Consider the following 12,109-nt stretch of genomic DNA (forward strand, 5'->3'; position numbering starts at 1 on the left):
AATCAGGAGGGAATCTCGGGGAAAGGAGGGGGGAATCAGGAGGGAAAGGAGGGTGCAATAAAAAAGGAATCTGGAGCGGGAAAGAGGGGGAAATCAAGAGGGAACCTCGGGAAAGGAGCAGGCCTCCAAGCCGCTCCATTTGCGGTCAGCGCCAGGGTCAGGCAGGGAGGCTGTTCCAGGTTACTGGCGGCTTTTTGCAGCCCCTTACCAACCCCCACCCTACCCTACCCCGCTTCCCCCTGCCCTGCTCCTGATCCAGTCTTGGGGATTACTGGCCTCCCTTGCCAAATATGAGTGAGCTGCTTCAGCACAAGAGGATTAGAGGGGGCCGCTGACGTCAGCGGGCAGGCAGATGTTGGCTCCCAAACTCCTGATCACCAGCAGGTCCCACTGTCCTTGTGAAGGTCAGGGATGGAGGGGGCAGGGGGAGGGACGGAGGGAGGGTGAGAGAGGGGGAAGGAGAGGAAGGGAGGGATTGGGAGAGAGAGGGGCAGATAGAAGGAGGAGATGGGCAGAGAGAAGGGGGAGAGTGGGAGGGAGAGGGAGGGAGGGAGTGGGAGTTAGGGGCAGAGAGAGGGGGAGAGGGGAGGGAGGGAATGGAAGAGAGAAGGGCAGAGAGAGGGTGGAGAGTGAGGGAGTGTGGGAGGAGATAGAGAGGGAAGGAGAGGGGGGAGGGAGAGCGGGAGGGAGAGGGGGAGGAGAGAGAGAGGGAGGGAGAGGGGGAGGGGAGAGACAGGGAGGGAGAGGGGGAGGAGAGAGAGAGGGAGGGTGAGGGAGGGGGGACAGAGAGGGTGAGAGAGGGTGACAGCGGGGGAGAAGGGAGAGAGGGAGGAAGGGAGGAGAAAGAGAGGGGGAGGGCGGAGGGAGAGGTGGAGACAGAGGAAAAAGGGAGGGAGATGACTGAGGAGCGAGTGGGGGGAGAGAGAGGAAAGTGGGAAGGGAGGAGAGAGATGGAGACAGGATAAAGAGAAAGAAAGAGGGAGACAGAGGGACCGAAACAGAGGCAAGAAGAGGAGAGAGGGAAGATAGACTGGGGAGAGGAGAGAGATTATGGAGGGCAGAGAGAGGGAGGGTGGAGAGAAGAGAGCGAGAGAGAGTGAGAGCATGAGGCAGCGGGCCTTGTGGTTACTGCAGCCCGCACCCCCTCCCCCTCCCCCGCACTGTCAGCGGGACAGCATCCAACAAAACAGCTTTCCACCTTGGCACTAGGGCTAACCTTGACATTTCAACACACAATCAGATTCGATATTACACTGGCGGAACAGCTACTTATTCCAAATGTATTGCTGAGGGTGCTTTCAATGAGACTTGTTTATTTTCCGGGAAGGCATATTGTGCAGTAACCTACCCCTCCATTCTGTACTACTGTGAATAGTCATTGTTCAGACCATAATGTTCCGGTATTTGTTTCTAGGATAGTTGTGTAAATACGCAATGTAGCTGACCTCACGCCACTTCCCCCGTTCTCTTCAACACATCTCGTCTGTGAACATTGTTAAAATAAGAAAAATACAACTGCCTGGAGCTGCAGTAGGATAGAAGACATTCTGAACAACATATTTGTTAAGGACAAGGGGAATAGCAAAAATAACCCATTAGATTACTGTTAGAAGCTCGCCGGATCAATAAATAACACGAGCCCAGTTATACACAGTCTGAAGGACGGGTTTGCTCGCCTCTGCCCTGCTCTCAGATGCTGCAGTTACTCAACATGGCGAGAGCTAACACTCAGTGGTTTGGCGTCACCCACATTAGTGGTCCGGTAGGTCATATACAGCTATTTAATAAAACTGCAACTTCATCCATGGCTATAGAAAAAAAAACGCACATCTCTTCAGACTGAAACAAAAACAGAAATTACTGGTGAAAATCAGCAGGTCTAGCAGTATCTGTGGGGAGAGAAGGCCGACTTAAAGAGTCGCTGGACTCAAAACGTTGATTCTGCTTTCTTCCCACTGATGCTGCCTAACCTGCTGAGTTTCACCAGCAAATTCTGTTTCTGAAATATGTTTCTTTCACTGAAATATTAGTGTTTCATCTCTTAAGACTCCTCTGTTAACACCGTAAGCACACTGCTTCCGAGGCACTGACAATTTTCTTCTGCATTGACTGCTGTTCTGTCTCAGATGGGAAATAATTTGATTGCAAAACTTGGACATGAAGACTCCAATATCTCAATACTTGCAATCTCCCGGTTGTTGAAATAGGGTAACAGTGCAAACTACGAATCACAGTTAATGGCAGCATTAATCTACTAACGCTCAGAAAAGCAACGTGGCCCTCCGTTGATATTTACACTCAATTATAGAACGAATTCTAAGAGCGTGACACTACGAACGCGATTGCGTTCAGCATTCACTTCAGCTTGCAACACCCTCTTACACTCACCACACTCTGAACTCATGCACTGTACACACAGACACGCGCGCGCACACACACACACACACACTTTCACATACACATATGCACATAGTCAATACAGAAGTAGCACACACAGCACAGGCACGCAGTCAATACACATACAATTAACACAACACACGCATGTTCAATAAAGACAACACACACGTTCAACACACAAAGCACACACATGTTCAACACAGACATCATGCGTATGTTTAATATACAAAACACACACGTTCAACACAGACACCATGCGCATGTTTAGTATACAAAGCACACATGTTCAACACAGACACCATGCGCATGTTTAATATACAAAACATACATGTTCAACACATAGCACGCAAATGCACGCAACCACACATCCTTTTACACATCTAACGTGCATGTCAGCACTGTTAACACACGCATTCAAGAAATGGCAGCCTTTTGGTCGATTAAGGCCAGATCTAGGCAGAATGCAGACTGCCTTTTCATTTCTGAAATAAGTCACACACCAGACCGTATCCTTAATGCCCAGCAATTCAATCGGCAGGAGCAGAATTTGCAATAGAAATGCTGACGGTTAGCCGAACGCGAGGGAGGAGAGAAAAATCTTTGCTGCCTCCGAGAGTGTGAACAAAATGCTTGGGATTTAATAGGAATCAGCAGCGCCTAGCTTTCGAAACAGGCAGCCTGCATTTTGGGAGGCCGCTACACTGAGACTGTACAACTAGAAAAACTGCATTACATTCACAAAAAGCCCACTCCGTTTCACATAATTAGCATTTGTGCAAACGCACCTATAAACCGATGGGACATAGGCAGCAGATAATTCCAAGCAAAATATTTTTTACTCGATCAATAAAGTCTGAAAAACACCATGCTTTTGTTTTGATAATTGATCCTGCGACAACATTTTAGGAGAAACAGATGAACAGAACGCTGTCCATGGTTTTGAAGATGAAGCCGAGGATCATTTTTACAGTCCTGTTTACATTACGTTTCAGCTCTTTAAAACGGAGAATGGTGACTTCAGTTCAGCGAAATGCCGGATTTCAATAATTTCTGATGACATTGGATTAAAGTCTACCGATTCATTTAGCCGCAAAATGGAACACTATGCCTGCCAATATCTTAGCTAACATCGATTGTGAAACATTTTTTTAGCTGATAATTAAGTGAAAAAGATTATTTAATTAATTCCGAAATGTTGATTATTATCTATTTAGAATAATAATAACAAATATAATGACAAAAGCCAATAAGAAAAAAAAAGATTCTCTGGAATACAAGTTATATGTAAACATAATGCATGTAACTGATCATAGATAAAATATCAGCACTCCTCCATTTTGCTCTCCTGTTAATTTATCTACCACATTAACGGACCATTGTAATCAGAGTCAGGACAGTTTATTACTTTTAAAAGCTTCCTTATAAATTCCTGCGGCTGATTTTAAAAAGATGTTGGAAATTACCGCCATGGAAATCCATTGCAAACACATTTCAGCATGGTTATTATTCTCGCTGGTATCCATTCATCGTTACAATGTGCGTTTGCGAGTTTTCATGACTCAGTGCCTTGTCTAAAACAAAAGTAACTTCTCACCGTGAAGCACTGAAAGATTCGGAACTACTCGAGAAACAGATGTGGTCCTCTAGACCCAAGACAATTTAGGTGAGTGAAGCAGAAATATGTAGGCAATGAACGGAACGCCAAATAAGACTCTAGTTCTATCAAAGCAGGACAGAGTACACAAATAAAAAGGTGGGATAATCCTAACTTGGCCTGATTTGTAAGCGATTGAAACGTCGCTTTCTCCACGTACAATGAAAAGTGAGCAAAAAGAATATGCAAAAGAAACCAGCTTCTATAGAATTTCACTAAAGTGCTTGTACCGGAAGAAAATAGCCCAGTTACAATGGGACTCGCCATTTTTTCTTTCAAAAGAACCAGCTTCCATCGTTTCAGCTCAACAGACAAAGAAACTGAAAGCAATTTGCATTTTTACTCGTAGAAGCTATTTTTGAGGGTGAGTGGGGAGGCGGGGGTGTCACGAATTCGTGCCCACGTTTTGTAAGTAATGAGTTTCCTAAGGAGAAGGAAACCTAATTCATTTGGGAAAAAAAAACAAGAATGACTCCTTCCCGTACAAAGTTTCATATCAAAAGGGAAAGCTTCAACAATTGAAAACAGCAGCTGGACCACAGGACCAGGACACGCACAATCTACAAGGTCAAGTACGGAAGGGAGGGGGTAACATAGATTGAATTAAATCAGAACTTAAACTAAAGGTCAGACAGTTAGATAGGCAGGTCAGAAAATGTACCTTCAAATGTTAGCGACCCAGCATGAAAACCATTCGAAGGCTTTGTGCTGACAGAAATACAGGGGGTCGGTTCATCTCTCCTGTCAGCCACCCACCCACCACCACCCCCTCCCAACCGGTCACCCCTCCAAAATCTTACTTTTCATAAGAGAGAAAAAAATACACACAACAGTCTCTCAAACATATTAACGCAGGAACTGTTGGAGAGAGAGAGAGAGAATATCCCACGCCCATTGCAATGTTCCACCACAATTCGACTAATAAATTGCTTTGGACAGAATCAACACAACTTACAATGAGTCAACGCCTTCTGATTAAACTGCCGTCTTCACTTCAATACTTGTCCCACATCCATAACTTTGGACAGCAGAAAAAGCATGTGTTGGCTTGTAGTGACGGAGGGCTATCGCCAACAGTCTGCACAGTCTGAGCGAAATGCTGGAATAGCGGTGTGAGCGCATCGCAATCTCTCATTCTGAGTCAGATGCTCCCAGCTCAGTAAAGCGTGCCTTTCTCTCTCTCTCTCTCTGTCTGTCTCTCTCTCTGCAACGAGAGCAAGTCGCACTGTGCATCACAATGAGTTAAATCACTCTCTCCCAGGCTCCTGCCGCCGCTTTCAGCAGAGCTGATGTGCATTTCCCCAATTCCAAATGCAGGGATTTACGCCCACCCCCCTCCGCTCAGCCCCCTCCCTCTCCCTGCTTTTCTCTTTTGTGTTTCAACATCTGGCTTCCAACAATTAGTCAAGCCTCTTCCCCTGTCCCTCAAACTCATTTAAATGTGTAAGGTCGCCTGCCCACTCAGTCAATGTTAAGGAACTGGTCCGCAAGGAGGTTTCACAATAATTGGAAGATCGTGCCCGACACATTTACTTTATAGCGGCAGCTTAGAGATTAAAAAGGCAGGATGCAGTTGTGATTTGCCGAAACCGCCAGCGCAGTTCTAATGGGTGGAGAACTCTGGAAAGGAGTAGAAGCACACATTGAGGCATCGCTACAAGAGGACATTTTTCGCAGGTTTTCTGCAGGTGTAATTGCATAACACTCAATTAGTTTCGAAAAAGAAAACAAAAAGAAAGTATTCTGATGAGCCAGCTCCTACGTACAACCGAGCACGCATTGATAGGAACTTCAATTGTACTGGATTTGGGAGGATATTTAAATTGGTTGCAGAGTTAGAAAGATTCACAGTTCATAATACAGAAACAAAACGCGCTAAACGTCACTATTTTTTAATTACATAATTTCTATATCTTGTTAATTCTAATTGTGTAAATAAAATTATTGAATTTGTCAGATTAAATAAAATCAAATATTTATTTTCATGTGAGCTGGGTATGAGGCATAGTTTATATTCTTTGATAAATTTGGAACACAATACTTTTATCACGAAACAAAAAATGTTGAAACCACTCCATTCCACAAAGCCTTTTTAATTTTCCCTGTAAATTTTCTGGTCATTGTCCAAATCCAACTCTTGTTTAGTCAAATGATTCCTTAATCCTCGTCTGGAAGCGATCGGTGTGCTATTGATAGTCCCGAATGCAGTATTACGTACAGGAATCAAATTATTTCCAATCTAAAACGATTATACGGATCTGCACTCTAATTTCTAATCTCGATCGAGTTGCGTTCGAAAGGAAAGCTTTTCTCTCTTCCTTTACATTGCTACAGCTGTCTACCGTCGACTGGATGACGCTATCCATAGAGAGCATTTCAAACGTCTCGTAATACAGTACAAACCTCTAGAGTCATTCATCGCCTTTCTCCAGGAAGATTTTGAAAGGGCGTCCTTAACAAAATGACCTCTAACTGTGGAGATTTTATAGACTCTACCATTATGATTGTACTCATACACACGGCAACAACTGATAACAAATAACATTGAATGCTTCTGGTCTTATAAACAGCCAATTTGTCACTGGCGATGCTTTCAACGCTGATGCATTTTTATTGTGCAAGTTTGATATCAGTCAAATCCCCTTTACTTAAATAGCATCAAAATACGTCCTAATCAGTTATCCTAAAATTGTCTGTCGGATGAGTTTGTAAATCTCGGTGACACGTCAGTATTTTGCCTTAGACCGCTGCTTGTACAGTGCGTTCCATCTCCATGGTTGTCAACTATATGAAAATAATAAACGTGTCTCACTCTAAAACAGGATTTCGAGGACAAAAAAATCAACTACCGTTAAATGACTCAGTACTTGAGTGTGTAGCCTTGCATAAACACGACTTTGGGGAAACAGACGCTCAATCGATTCCAAACTGAAAGATTTATTAGGGAACTTTTAATGACATAGCGGCAACATATATTCCCTTATAGAGCGTGGCTGTTTACTAAAGACAGAACTCGATTGTGAACTGCACAGGAACTGGCAGGTGCTCAGTAATGACAATGCCTGACTTTCGTTCAGCATTTTCGCGTTATGACGGTAGCCTTATAAACCCCGCAGCCGGCAAATGACAGAGAGTGGCCTAGGCTATCGGTGGTACATATTCATCCGTAGCAATTTGTATAACCAGTTAAAACATCATCAGATTTCCAAAGCACACAATTTTATTCTTTCCGCCACTGAAGTGCATGTCCATTCAATCATCTTTTGAGGCGTTCCCTGCGTTATCCGGCTGGTCGTAACTAACTTTACTTGCTGTGTGCAAGGCCATTTTATTCCTGGAAAGTGCTCGCTATGTCCGCACTGGCAGCAATGAGATCTATTAAAAATATTTGCATATAAATACAATGAATTGTATAGAGGGGTCAGGCCTCTGCTTTTAAATGGCAAGCAGTATGCAATCTGAATATTTGCTTGTGGCAGTGTGCTTACATCAAGAGACCTAGGGTTTGAAATAGTTGCGTTCTGTGTTCCACTAAAGGATCAAAGCATTCACATGAATGCGTTCCTATTGTTCAATGAAGTTACAATGGCATCCCGGACAACACAGCGGAATATTACGAAACATAACTGATTTTTCAAAGTTATTTGGATTTTCTAGGTGGATATATTTTGGGTCGCACGTTAAGTCTATTACAGGAATCTAAAACAATGGTAAATCTGATTTTTTGCAATTTCTTTGGTTTCTCTCTGTTCCAGAGGTCTGATGCCAAAGCAAAGTTGATTAATTTTATTGCAGAGGTGTGAATATGCTGGGTTCATTATGAAAGGGCATTCAGCTGGTTGGGTCCCATTGAATCCGTGAAAGCTCAAAACCACAGAGTGTATGCAATGCTTTCCAGAGGTAGCACGCTTCCCGTCAACACATTGCCTATCTGGTTAATGTCAAATCAAATTCAACAAATCTAAATCGAAACATCAATGCTTATGCTAATCGAATAAAAATGCCCAGAGAAGTGTTGATTACAACTCTGTCAGGTAATATAGGACATCTAGAGGATGTTAGTAAAAGGGACCAAACCGTTTGAAAATTAATCGCGTTGCGTTAGATTTAAATCCACACAAAGACGATAATCAGCTATCAATGTAACAAATGCTGCTTGTAAGAATAACGTGTGCTCTGTTGAATGATATTTTCTGCTAGGTGCTGTGGAACATTCAAAGTAAGTTCTGCAGAATAACTAAGGAGATGATGTATCCGCACACTATTAATTTAAGGCGAGACAAAACGGATAAGAACCAATGTTGAACAATGAGGAGAAGCTTGTTCTGGATCAGATACCCATTCGCAATTGAAAACCAAAGCAAAATGTATATGATGCAAGCAATCACGTCAAATGTAATCGAGTAATATTTGTGTGTGTGCAAGGTTTACTTTACAACAAAAATCCACACATTGTCGTAGTGAAACAATAGAGATTGGGGCGACTGTAAGTCGAGCTGAGTGAATGAAGTGTCTGCAGGAGATATGCGGGTCAGTGCTTTGGGTCTCTCTCCTAAAGACCTTTCTCAGCTTCACACAATTAAGTAGCACAAGGTCGAGCCTTTTCTTGGTCACAGGACATTCGTATTGTTCTGCAATGGGCCTGCACTTCACAACAGAGAGAGAAAAAAAATATTAATCAGCACTGGCCAGAAACCTCATTGAAAAAAGAATGAAAGAGGACGTGTATAGGCACTTCAGTTGCAAGGGCTTTTTAGCTGACAGAAGTTTGTTTGACGTTACAACTTCTGCTCTGAACAGAGGGAGTGGGCACTCTGTATCGCTAGCCCCTCACTGGAGTTAGTATGGAGAATGATTTCAGATTAGAAGATACCAGACCACACTGCAAAGTCTGAACTAGACGATCTACTGATTAAGTTGGTGATGGAGGTAATTGACACTAACAGTAATAGAGGGCTCGAAATGTTAACATGGTTTTGAAAATGTGAAACAGTATAACGAATGTATGAACAGATGTGTTTTGAATGGTAGAATGACTTCCCAAAGATTTTTAGTGTCTGTTTCATTTGATAATTTCACAATTGTTCAAATACAGCTCTCAGTTGTTTTAAATTCGCAGACTTTGTAAACCCTAGAGGTAACTGCAGAGCAGGTGAGGTCCACATGCATGCTCGCCATCGTCTTAGAATTTGAGAGAAAATGGTCGGCTGCAGATTGAGGGTTACGTAAATGGTTGCAGTCTACGTGATTGAGAGAGAGAGAAAAAATGGAGAAACAAAGTGTGCCTGCTCGAACAGCAAGGGGCAAATTGTCACCTGAGTCTTTGAAAGCTCTGAGTTAAATGGAGAGAGAGAGAGAGAAAATGCCCAAATCATGGGATGTGTGGATTCCCCGATGAGCGCGCGTGCGCGCTCGGCAGTGTTGCTGCACAATTGTGAAGTTACTGCAGTGGAGCTGATTTTACTGCCAGCCTAACTGATAGGCGCTAGAAATGCATCTTCTTTGGAACCAATAAAAAGAACATTTCATATAAACAGCGACCTTAACTGATACCCCAGCAATTATTGTTAAGAACAAATGAATTTTAATGACTCCTCCGCGAATAATTGCGACTCAAATCTCTTGAAATGCTGAAAATGATTTTGTTCTTCTATATACAACGTGAAATCGAACGTCAACGTTGGGATAAATTCGATCTTTTCATTCACTTTTACATATCAACGAATCTTTATAGTTGGTGATATATTTTAAGGAAACTAGAATTGTTATTTTGAAATCAGCCTGCATTTGTACAGCCATTTCATTATTCCGTAGGATTCAAACCAGCTTCAGAATGTGTCCCACTTAACCTGAATGGAGCTGTTTTATTTTCTGATTGCCTATAGATGGAAGGGTGGGTTGTAAACGTTGCTGTTTGCATCAAGTATTCGAAGATTCGTGCATTAACATTTAGCTGAGGAAAACAGTACAACAAACACATACATGGTAAACCAGCAATAGAATAAAACATTACAATTTGTTACAATAGGTTAAAGGGAAGGTTAATCGTTTTAAAGCCGTCCTGAGGCTTCTGGTAAGGCATTGAGAAAGTGGTTGATGGGGTAGCACGGTAATTCAACAATGAGAGGGTTGATAATGTTTGGAGTCTGCTCTACGTACACATTGTGAGAAGGGTGGGCTATTTGGGATTTTAGTCTAGGGTGTTCGTTTTTATTCACTGGGCAAGCATTTAGTGCCCATTCCCAGTTGCCCTTGAGAAGCTGGTGTTGAGCTATAGTGTAAGATCAGTGCTATTCGAGGTCTTGCTCTATGTGAGGATCATGAGAAGGACCAGCATTGGAATTGTCAATTTGCCTCCATTGCTATAACTCGCGTCTGGAAAAGATGGTGATGTAAAACCCCACTTGGGGGCTTAGGTTCTGTTAATAACACTGCAAAGCTGCAAATACTGTCATTCAGATACATTGTATGGTTCAATTATTATTTACTGTCTCGAGCTCATAAAAATCGAGCAGAGTTATTTGAATAACAAAAGAAATCTTTTCAATTGTCCTGGCCTACAGTCATCCATTGATTAACCAACAATGTAAATATATGAAGAAGAATCACTGGACTCGAAACAATAACTCTAATTCTCTCCCCACAGATGCTGCCAGATTTGCTGAGTTTCATTGCCACTATCTGTAGGATAGTGACCTCATTGCCACTATCTGTAGGATCCTGTTAAGCACAAAATGACTGTTATGTTTGCAAGAGGTCAGACGCAGGAATCATCCATTGTATTCAAAGTGATTTGACAGTTTTAGGATAGGCAATAAAGTGTGACATAAATTCAAATCCTGAAGGAGGCAGATACTGACATAGTTACCTTATATATTTTACAATGAGGGGAAAGTAATAGATTTTAGTGTAACAATAATATTTGAGATTCAGAGTCAGAGAGTCATGGAAGTCTATAAACCAGAAAAAGACCCTTTGGCCCGTCACGTTTGTGCCAGTCAAAAACAACCACTTAACTATTCTACTCCCATTGCCCGGCACATGGACCATAACGTTGCATGCTTTGACTTTGCAAGCACACACTTTTCAAATGTTATGACGGTTTCGGCCTCTTGTACCCTTATAAACAGTGGTTTCCAAATTCCAACCATCCTCTAGGTGAAAACGTTTTTCCTCAAATCTCCTCTAAATCTGTAGGAAAATGTAAGGATATAATTGTTTACAGTTTACCCCGACTACCAAAACGCTGCTTCTATTTTAACGGGTGAAACCTATATCACAGGGAAAGATTGACATATCCAAGGTCAAAAGAAGAAAGGAGTAGGTCATTCACAAACATTGATGAGATGATGGCGAGCATTGATCTGAATATGAAAGGTGGAAGGACAAAATGAGCGAAGCAAAAGGTTCCATCATATTGAGAGAAAAAGTAAATTAGCAGGGAACCATGTGATCAATTTTGAATTCAACATCATGAAGCTGAAATAAAGTACAAAAATGTGCAAGGTGAAATATTTATAACTTCTAAGGAATAAGAAAGATGTAGAGGAATATAATCAAAGCAATATTGATAAGATGGACACTATGAAGAGTAACAACCACATGTATTTATACAGCACCTTTAACGTAGTCAAGCACACCCCGCCTCCCCGCTCCCCACCACCACCACCACCCCACCCCCATACACACCCTCAGATTCATTACAGGAATGTCATGAAGAAGAAAATGACATTGAACCAGACAAAAGGATAGATAGGTAACAAGGCAGATGAATAAAGACTAAGTCAAAGAGCTGAATTTACCAAGCATCCTCAAGGAGGTAAGTGAAGAAGAGATGAGGAGACTTAAACAAGCAGGTTTCAAAGCTTAGAGCTGAAGTAACAATCGCAATGGTTGAATGTTTAAAAATGGGGAAGTGAAGTTTTGAATAGGGTGTAGTGGAGACATAGTAGGAACTGCCGATGCTGGAGAATCTGAGATAGCACGGTGTAGAGCTGGATGAACACAGCAGGCCAAGCAGCATCATAGGAGCAGGAAAGCTGACGTTTCGGGTCGAGA

This window comes from Rhincodon typus, chromosome 4 (assembly GCF_021869965.1).
Source record: "Rhincodon typus isolate 14 chromosome 4, sRhiTyp1.1, whole genome shotgun sequence".
Classification (NCBI taxonomy): Eukaryota; Metazoa; Chordata; class Chondrichthyes; order Orectolobiformes; family Rhincodontidae; genus Rhincodon; species Rhincodon typus.